Below are 10,119 nucleotides of genomic sequence, written 5' to 3'. Positions count from 1 at the left end.
AAAATGGTCGCCGGCATCCAGAGCGAAGCCTCTTGACATCGCAGGACCCTCCGTCCCGTCTACGTCTCCCACTCCAGGCCCCTAGGATATTACTAAATTACGTTGTCAAAATGGCGGAACACGTGCCTCGCGCTCCGTTCCTCGTGCCCCGCTGGGCGGCAGCAGCTGGAGGAGGCGTGCTTGACCTACCCAAGGACGTTTGTGTTTGTCGTTGTGCAAAAATTGTTCGCTTATTTAATTTTCTGCAATGTTATTTAAGTTTTTAAGCTGACGCGCAAAGTTTGCCCCTCCCCCGCCTCCTCTTGGCCATGCCCTCGGAATGCTCAGCATATTTCATGGCCTAAACTCTCGGGGGCAAAACTGATTACACGATTATACGCCTCCAGGCAGCAGCAGGGGTAGAGGAGTGGGGTGGGCGGGGTGCCTATAGTGTGCCTCAATCAGCAGGAGGAGAACGTTTTCGCTTGGCCTTGTCCGCATCCGTGAACAGAGACCAGAGACCTGATGAAACTGTAATTTTTGGCCATGCGAAAAGCGCTCGCGCTCAATTTCCATAGTTTGTGGAAGAGTGGCAGTGGCCTGAAGATGATGAAGCACGGGAGGGACTGGCGGTAGGTAATAGGTAGCAACTGGGGCAGTAACTGCCGTCCAAGTACGTGCTTACTTTCAGTTGATGAGCGAATATGGAGCGCCCCCGAAAGTGCTGCATAAATTATGCATGCAATTTAACAGAGCTTCGTTGCATGCAAATATCCATTCATCCTCGAAGCAGTTAACGACAGAACTATCCCTACATTCTACAGCCATTTCCAGGGATTGGGCAGCACGTAGTGGAGAAATCAACAGGAATAGCAGAGAGAACCCTGATAAAAAATACTATACCCTCCCGTTTATCGTAGCCCACTTTTTCCGGGATATTTAGGATGCAATTTAAAGTGTACATTACATCCATTAGGTGGTGTAAATGGGGCTTAAAACATATTCCCCGAAAATATGATGCTATGCAAATGAGAGCCGCTCCCGTTTCGGTTGGGTAAACTGGCAATTTGCAGCGGTGCTAACCAGCACAAATGTCCCGAGGATATCCCCTCATACTCCGCTTCCTTCTCCTGTGAGTTCCTGCATGGAATATGGAATGGCAGCTAATTAATAATACGGAATGGTGCTTTCGGCAGCAGTGCTTGCAGGCTCCGAGAGATGAAAACCAAACATGGCTACCGCTTCACAATTTTCCAAATTGCGTGACGACCACGACGAGGATGCAGATGTGGCTTTGGATGCAGATGCGGATGAGTGCACTGATGATGATGGTGATGTTGGAGCCTGAAATTGGTACAAAAATCTATGGCTTCGTAAAGAAATACATATACATGGATGTATGTATGTGTATGGAGTCATCTATCTAAGAGGAGGGCCATCGGGCACATCGTTTGCAAACATTGCTTAAAAATGAACCCCGTTCCGACAGTTGATGGATGGGCTGGAGAATTTGGCTCCCAGCCGATCCCATCCACCCCATCAGTTCCACAACTCTCATCATTCGCCGCTAAGTGTTTGCCACGAGACGAGAGGCGTTTGCTGCTGCGGGGCAAAGTTTTGAAATATTCTTGTAGCAGTGACATATCACAGAAGTCTGGATCCAAAACATCGTTGCTCTCGCTCTTATAGTCTTTGAGCACTAGGCGCTGAAGGGGACGAACAGACGGACAGACGGACGGACGGACAGACGGACAGACGGACAGACAGACATGGCTCAATCGACTCGGCTATTGATCAAGAATATATATACTTTATGGGGTCGGAAACGATTCCTTTTGGACGTTACACACATCCACTTTTACCACAAATCTAATATACCCCAATACTCATTTTGAGTATCGGGTATAACCAGAACTATAGAAGAGCAGAGCAGAGAAGAGAAGACAGAAACATCCCAGAGCTTAGGGCATAGTTCAAACACACACACCAAAACGAGACCAAGTGCCGATAAGAGCATCAAAGCAAAGTCAAGCAAAGGCAAAAGCAAAAGCAAAAGTAAAAGCAGAGCAGCAGCAGCAGTAGCAGAAATCTGACAGAATTAGAGAGCAGCACCCGCAGAAGCAGAGAAGCAAAGGAGACAAACAGAAAAACAAAGCAAAACCAAGAACAACAAAATGATTTTTGTCGAGACAAAAGTAAAGTCGTAAAAATTTAAACACATTCTGTGAAGCGATGCCACTCGATTGTACTGAAAATTAATAGTACAGTGGGACCGAACTAAAACTAACGAAGTACATAGTTTTCACAAAGTATTAACTCTAACTTAGTTCACGACAACAAAAGAAAAACTACTTTTACGACTAGTGTATGCCTCAACACCGAATTCTATATCAACTCCCCACTGTATGCATTTCAAATGATTTAATTTAAGCCTCGCTTTGTTTTGAAGCTGATGCTTCACACTTTGCTCAAGCGAACACTTGAACGGAACATATCGAATCTGAATTCAAACCTGAGTCTGAATCCCCCCGAGCGAGAGATGATCAAGACATTGGCGATTCTGGCGCTGTCGCTGTGCCTGGCCAGCGTGGCACTGGCCGTGAAGGTGGGTCAGCAGCAGACAGGGCCCCAGGTGCCCAAGAAGCACCTCGTCTGCTACTACGATTCGGCGAGCTTCGTTAAGGAAGGTGAGTGAGCGGCTTTGTTATGTTATGTAATACCCGTTGTGAGAAAAGATGAAAACGAAACTGAAAACAAGCTTATCACCCAATTCCTCAAATCGGTTAGCGTTGTGATAACCTTCCTCTACTAAAACACCCCTCCATCTCTAATCACGCATCATTTTTTTGTGTTGGTCTCGGCAAGCTGGTGATCGATGAGCTGGAGCCGGCGCTCCAGTTTTGCGACTACTTGATCTATGGCTATGCGGGCCTCGAGCGCGACTCGCACAAGGCGGTGAGCCTCAAACAGCAGCTAGACCTCGATCTGGGCAAGGGGCTGTACCGCACCGTGACGCGCTTGAAGCGCAAGTACCCCAACGTGAAGGTGCTGCTCAGCGTGGGCGGGGACAAGGACATCGAGACGGACAAGGATGCCAAGGAGCTGCCCAACAAGTATCTGGAGCTGCTCGAAAGCTCCACGGGCGCACTCGCTTCGTGAACACCGTTTTCTCTCTGCTAAAGACCTATGGCTTTGATGGCCTCGATGTGGCCTGGCAGTTCCACAAGAACAAGCCAAAGAAGGTGCACAGCGGTCATATTCCCCGAAAATATGATGCTATGCAAATGAGAGCCGCTCCCGTTTCGGTTGGGTAAACTGGCAATTTGCAGCGGTGCTAACCAGCACAAATGTCCCGAGGATATCCCTCATACTCCGCTTCCTCCTCCTGTGGGTTCCTGCATGGAATATGGAATGGCAGCTAATTAATAATACGGAATGGTGCTTTCGGCAGCAGTGCTTGCAGGCTCCGAGAGATGAAAACCAAACATGGCTAGCCGCTTCACAATTTTCAAATTGCGTGACGACCACGACGAGGATGCAGATGTGGCTTTGGATGCAGATGCGGATGAGTGCACTGATGATGATGGTGATGTTGGAGCCTGAAATTGGTACAAAAATCTATGGCTTCGTAAAGAAATACATATACATGGATGTATGTATGTGTATGGAGTCATCTACCTAAGAGGAGGGCCATCGGGCACATCGTTTGCAACATTGCTTAAAAATGAACCCGTTCGACAGTTGATGGATGGGCTGGAGAATTTGGCTCCCAGCCGATCCCATCCACCCATCAGTTCCACAACTCTCATCATTCGCCGCTAAGTGTTTGCCACGAGACGAGAGGCGTTTGCTGCTGCGGGGCAAAGTTTTTGAAATATTCTTGTAGCAGTGACATATCACAGAAGTCTGGATCCAAAACATCGTTGCTCTCGCTCTTATAGTCTTTGAGCACTAGGCGCTGAAGGGGACGGACAGACGGACAGACGGACGGACGGACAGACGGACAGACAGACATGGCTCAATCGACTCGGCTATTGATCAAGAATATATATACTTTATGGGGTCGGAAACGATTCCTTTTGGACGTTACACACATCCACTTTTACCACAAATCTAATATACCCCAATACTCATTTTGAGTATCGGGTATAACCAGAAACTATAGAAGAGCAGAGCAGAGAAGAGAAGACAGAAAACATCCCAGAGCTTAGGCATAGTTCAAACACACACACCAAAACGAGACCAAGTGCCGATAAGAGCATCAAAGCAAAGTCAAGCAAAGGCAAAAGCAAAAGCAAAAGTAAAAGCAGAGCAGCAGCAGCAGTAGCAGAAATCTGACAGAATTAGAGAGCAGCACCCGCAGAAGCAGAGAAGCAAAGGAGACAAACAGAAACAACAAGCAAAACCAAGAACAACAAAATGATTTTTGTCGAGACAAAAGTAAAGTCGTAAAAAATTTAAACACATTCTGTGAAGCGATGCCCACTCGATTGTACTGAAAATTAATAGTACAGTGGGACGAACTAAAACTAACGAAGTACCTAGTTTTCACAAAGTATAAACTCTAACTTAGTTCACGACAACAAAAGAAAAACTACTTTTACGACTAGTGTATGCCTCAACACCGAATTCTATATCAACTCCCCACTGTATGCATTTCAAAATGATTTAATTTAAGCCTCGCTTTGTTTTGAAGCTGATGCTTCACACTTTGCTCTCGGCAAGCAGCTTACAACAAAAAAAACACGTCGCCGCTACAACCCAACCTTCGCGATGCGTCGCGACGTGGAGCCGAGCCGAGACGTCCGTTCCAAGTCGAGTTTCAGTTCCAAGCGAACACTTGAACGGAACATATCGAATCTGAATTCAAACCTGAGTCTGAATCCCCCCGAGCGAGAGATGATCAAGACATTGGCGATTCTGGCGCTGTCGCTGTGCTGGCCAGCGTGGCACTGGCCGTGAAGGTGGGTCAGCAGCAGACAGGGCCCCAGGTGCCCAAGAAGCACCTCGTCTGCTACTACGATTCGGCGAGCTTCGTTAAGGAAGGTGAGTGAGCGGCTTTGTTATGTTATGTAATACCCGTTGTGAGAAAAGATGAAAACGAAACTGAAAACAAGCTTATCACCCAATTCCTCAATCGGTTAGCGTTGTGATAACTTCCTCTACTAAACCCCCTCCATCTCTAATCACGCATCATTTTTTTGTGTTGGTCTCGGCAAGCTGGTGATCGATGAGCTGGAGCCGGCGCTCCAGTTTTGCGACTACTTGATCTTATGGCTATGCGGGCCTCGAGCGCGACTCGCACAAGGCGGTGAGCCTCAAACAGCAGCTAGACCTCGATCTGGGCAAGGGCTGTACCGCACCGTGACGCGCTTGAAGCGCAAGTACCCCAACGTGAAGGTGCTGCTCAGCGTGGGCGGGGACAAGGACATCGAGACGGACAAGGATGCCAAGGAGCTGCCCAACAAGTATCTGGAGCTGCTCGAAAGCTCCACGGGGCGCACTCGTTCGTGAACACCGTGAACACTCTCTGCTAAAGACCTATGGCTTTGATGGCCTCGATGTGCCTGGCAGTTCCACAAGAACAAGCAAAGAAGGTGCACAGCGGTCTGGGCAGCTTTTGGATGGGCTTCAAGAAGGTATTCTCCGGCGACTCGATTGTGGATGAGAAGTCCGAGGAGCACAAGGAGCAGTTCACAGCCCTGCTGCGCGATGTGAAGAATGCCTTCCGTCCGACAATCTCCTGCTCTCACACCGTTCTGCCGAACGTTAACTCTTCGCGTAGGTACTCCATAAATCTTTTCAAAAGAAAGATCTATCAAAGCTCTCCTTCTTCCTGTCTTCTTCTCAGTGTTCTATGATATCCCCGCTGTGATCAACTATCTGGACTTTGTCAATCTCGGCGCCTTTGACTTTTCAGGCACCAGCGCAATCCCGAGGTGGCCGACTACTCCGCGCCCATCTACGAGCTGAGCGAAAGGAATCCCGAGTTCATGTCGAGGCCCAGGTCAAGTTCTGGCTGCGCAAACAGCTGCCCCGCCAGCAAGATCAATGTGGGCGTGGCCACCTACGGACGCCCCTGGAAGCTCAGCGAGACGGTGTGCCGCCGCTGTCCCATGTGGAGGATGAGGCTCCGTGGGCTATCTAATTATCCGCCTATCCATTTCTCATTCTACGCGGGCACAGTCGTCCTGTGGGAGCTCCTCCTCCATTCAGCAGTTGCTATGGCACCTCCTCTGTCACAGGGCTTCAGGCTTTCATCATTGTGCTTCGATGAATAGCCAAAATCCAATTGACTTTGACGGAAAATCTGTAATCGGCTTCATCATTAGAGCAGCCCAGAGTGCCGGAGTGCCAGACTCTGGCCACGTCCTTGCTCAGAGGAAACCAGCTTCGACCCGACCACGGAAGGCCTTGAATTGACTGCTCAAACATTTGTCACTGGAGCGAAAAACGTCGAACATTTTCGCAAACGCAGCAGATACAACAGAGGTGGAACGTTGTGAGTTGCTGCGGACAACCGGCAACTCTACAGTTATACCCGATACTAAGTCAGTATGGCTCTCCTCCGGCAGACGCCGCTAATCTTAAACGACACGGCAAAGAGTGCATGCGAGAGAGACAGAAAATCAGTCTGAGCGTGACGTCGGGCGCTGCGTAGCACTGAAAATTGATTTCTTGCTTTTGTCTACAAAAATGATCCGATCTGACCCAGATTCAGCAATTTTATAGATATGGTCATTATCTATGATTCTGCGTTTTTAGTTTTCTCGAATCTGCAATATTGTGGATGCAACAGATTTTCGTCCTTTGTTGGGGCGGAAGGGGGTGGGGCGAAATTCGGAGATATACGTTTTATAGTGAGATCTAACAGAAGTGCGATACCAAATTTGGTTACTCTAGCCTTAAATAGTCTCTGAGATTTGTGGATGCCCCAAGATTTTCGTCCTTTGCGGGGGCGGAAGGGGGTGTGGCGAAATTTTGGACACGAAACGGTCAAGGTCCGATATCACAGGAGTGTGGATACCAAATTTGGTTGCTCTGGCTCTTATAGGTTCTGAGATCCTTGATCCTTTTGCCAATTGGCAAAACAGACCATGAAACTTGTGTGTTAGAGAGAGACAGAGCGAGAAAGAATGAAATTGTTTTCTTGATTCTGGCTATAATAATTATACGATCTGGTTGAGATTTTACACTCTAGAACATATAGTCATCTTCTACGATTCTGCGTTTTTTGGTTTATAGTATCTTTAAAAATGTGGATGCCACAGATTTTCGTCTTTTGTGGGGGCGGAAGTGGGCGGGCGAAGTTTTGAAATATACTTGTAGCAGTGACATATCACAGAAGTCTGGATCCAAAACATCGTTGCTCTAGATCTTATAGTCTTTGAGCACTAGGCGCTGAAGGGGACGGACAGACGGACGGACGGACGGACAGACGGACAGACAGACAGGGCTCAATCGACTCGGCTATTGATGCTGATCCAGAATATATATACTTTATGGGGTCGGAAACGCTTCCTTCTGGACGTTACACACATCCACTTTTACCACAAATCTAATATACCCCAATACTCATTTTGAGTATCGGGTATAAAAACACACACAGATACAGACACAGATAAGGTCGAACGCACATGGGGAAATTCTGAAGGACTAGCTCAATGTTAGGCACGATTTCACAAGAACAACAGAGAATACAATGGAAGAAAGCCTAGAATAGGAAGTCGAAGCGTGGAATACCTTTGAACATGAATGCAGAAGAGATGCTTCCAGTAGACTGCCAGCGGATGCACCCTCTCCTAGGAAGGTAAAACCAAAAAGGAAGGGAACGAAGAACAGCCCCGAAAAGCAGAACAATGACAGCGCAGAAAGAGGCACAAAAGGACTCTCGACAGCAACAGCCATGAGAACGCACGCATAGGCAATCAGAATGGTATAAACCTGAAACGAGAGCGAAATGAAATTAAACGTGCAACGGGCCACGATGAGAGCTTTCCTCTTCTCCCACCCTCTATCTCTCCCGCTCTCTATTGGGCGCTCCCCCAACACTCCCCCGTTCGCTTAGGGTATTAGAAAAGCATTTACCTTTCCGCACAGGCCCCATTACACATGCATTTAAACGAGGGACGAGAGTACGACGACAGCCTAAACAATTTTTAAAGGTAAACTCTGTCTAGAATATTCCCTTGCATTTGCCATTTTCCACCCAGAATCCGAACCAGACGCAAACCAATACCCAGTGCAAGGGTAAAGGTACAGGGGGAGAGGAGGTTGAGGATTTGGCACTTTAGGCACTCTTCTTTATAGTATGTATATTCGGTCGTTCTATGTATAGTTAAACGCCTTGGCCAACATTGCGTATGAGTGTTCTGTGTGCTCTGTGTGTGCCAGCCGTGAGCTGTTGAGCAAGCATATTAAGCATACGCCATGGCATGGCATGGCATGGCAGGGCATCGCACTGCTCTGCTCTGCCCTACCATCGAATACGTTTTTTGCCGGTGCTTTCCTTCCTTCCCATTTATTCTGATTTCTTTTCTCAAATAATTGGATTAGAGTTTCAGCGCCCTCAGCAGCAGCGGCGGCTACTCCATTACTTCCTGCTGCTGCTCCCCTTTGGGACCCCGTCATATGGATATGAAATTGTTTGTAGTTTTATTCCAGATTTTCCCTCTATGCGGGGATTAGTTTACACACATACACGAAGCACACATATCTGTGTGGGTGTATATGGCATAATATTGCCATGCCAAGGCGGGCAAACGAAGCGAATTAGTTTTTATTTTATGCTATTTAGTTCGTCCCTTAAATATTTAAATTCCATTGCCATCTCTCGCTCTGGAATAAGTGCAAAAAGCAGCGAAGCAGAAGTGAAGGAAGTCTGTGGAAGGAAAACCTTCGGAGGATTTAAACAACTTTCACAGCAGATGTACATTAAGTTGTGTAAAATGATTAACTGTTGAGGATTTCGATTTGGTAAATCGCATTTGATTGATTTTGATGGAGAGGCAGGCAGGCGGGCGTGCAGGCCGGCAGGCGGGTTAAGCCCGTTGCCGAATCGATTAGCTTTGCAGGAAAAGCAGGAAGCATTATTTTCATAGAAAAAAAATACAAAATAATCGTGTTATATCCTTGCAACTTTTTGCCTCCCTTCCCCCGAGAAAATACAAACAAAAGCTGCAGGAACAAACTTTTGACTGGCAAAAGAAGGAGAATGGCAATGGGAATGGCATTGCCCATAACGAATATGTATTTTTTGATTCCCTGTTCCCTGTGCGATGTGCTGTTTCCTTGCTGTTTGTATAGCTGCTGCTGCTACTGCTGTGGCAACTCGTAACAAGTTAAGCAACTTTGGACAGACATCAAAAGTTTCGGGGGATTTTCATTCGGGCAGCTTTGGAGCTGTCAACAGCTGTGCCCCTCAGGAGCAGCAGCCTTTCAGCAGAGTTCCTAGAGGATGCCCACCTGATGGGACGGATACACCTCGAAGAGATACGATACGAAATAAGAACTTACTGGGGATTTGCTTTGCCAAAGAGAGATTTCGAGAGTATTTCCCATTCGCTTAAACATTTTCAATTTCAGGCAACAACTTTCCACTGCCAGAGACAGAGAGAGGCAGAGAAATCTTCGCTGAGCCATTATCATTGCCGGCACACATGTGGCACACAGAGCAACATTTATGGCCTCGCTTTCCCCTCCTCGGTTCCCTCTTCCGAGTCGGCAAATTGCCAATGTTGCTGTTGGCACGGCAGACAGCGGCAGCAGCGGCGTTGGCGGTGGCAGGCAGGAAATGCCTTACTTGATTAAGCTGCTAAGTGCAACTTGAGGCAGGGCCAGGCATGGGGCCAGGCATGGATACCAAATTGCACGCTGCATGTCGCCAGGAAGCAGCGGAGGCAGAAGGCAGAAAGCAGAAAGTAGCCAACGGCAGCAACAACAATTTGCCAGTGTCCTCGGCAAGGATTTTTCGGCAACAATGTTCTCATAAATCCCATTGGCGCTTGTAAAAACAATTATGCCAGATATTTACGCCGCAAAAAGCCGAATGCGTTGCAACTTGCAACGACAACAGCAGAAACAGAGATGCAGAGAAGCAGGGAAGCAGCTGCAAGATAGGAAGTTGAATTCAAAGATACC

The 10,119-nt window shown here is 47.7% G+C and overlaps 1 pseudogene; it reads left to right on the top strand.

The window, feature by feature from the left end:
* Window positions 1-2,416: 2,416 nt before the first annotated feature.
* Window positions 2,417-6,127, top strand: LOC117194878 (annotated as a pseudogene).
* The last annotated feature ends 3,992 nt before the right edge of the window (window positions 6,128-10,119 follow it).

Source organism: Drosophila miranda (assembly GCF_003369915.1).
Source record: "Drosophila miranda strain MSH22 chromosome Y unlocalized genomic scaffold, D.miranda_PacBio2.1 Contig_Y42_pilon, whole genome shotgun sequence".
NCBI classification, from domain to species: Eukaryota; Metazoa; Arthropoda; class Insecta; order Diptera; family Drosophilidae; genus Drosophila; species Drosophila miranda.
This window is presented reverse-complemented; position numbering and strand designations above follow the sequence as displayed.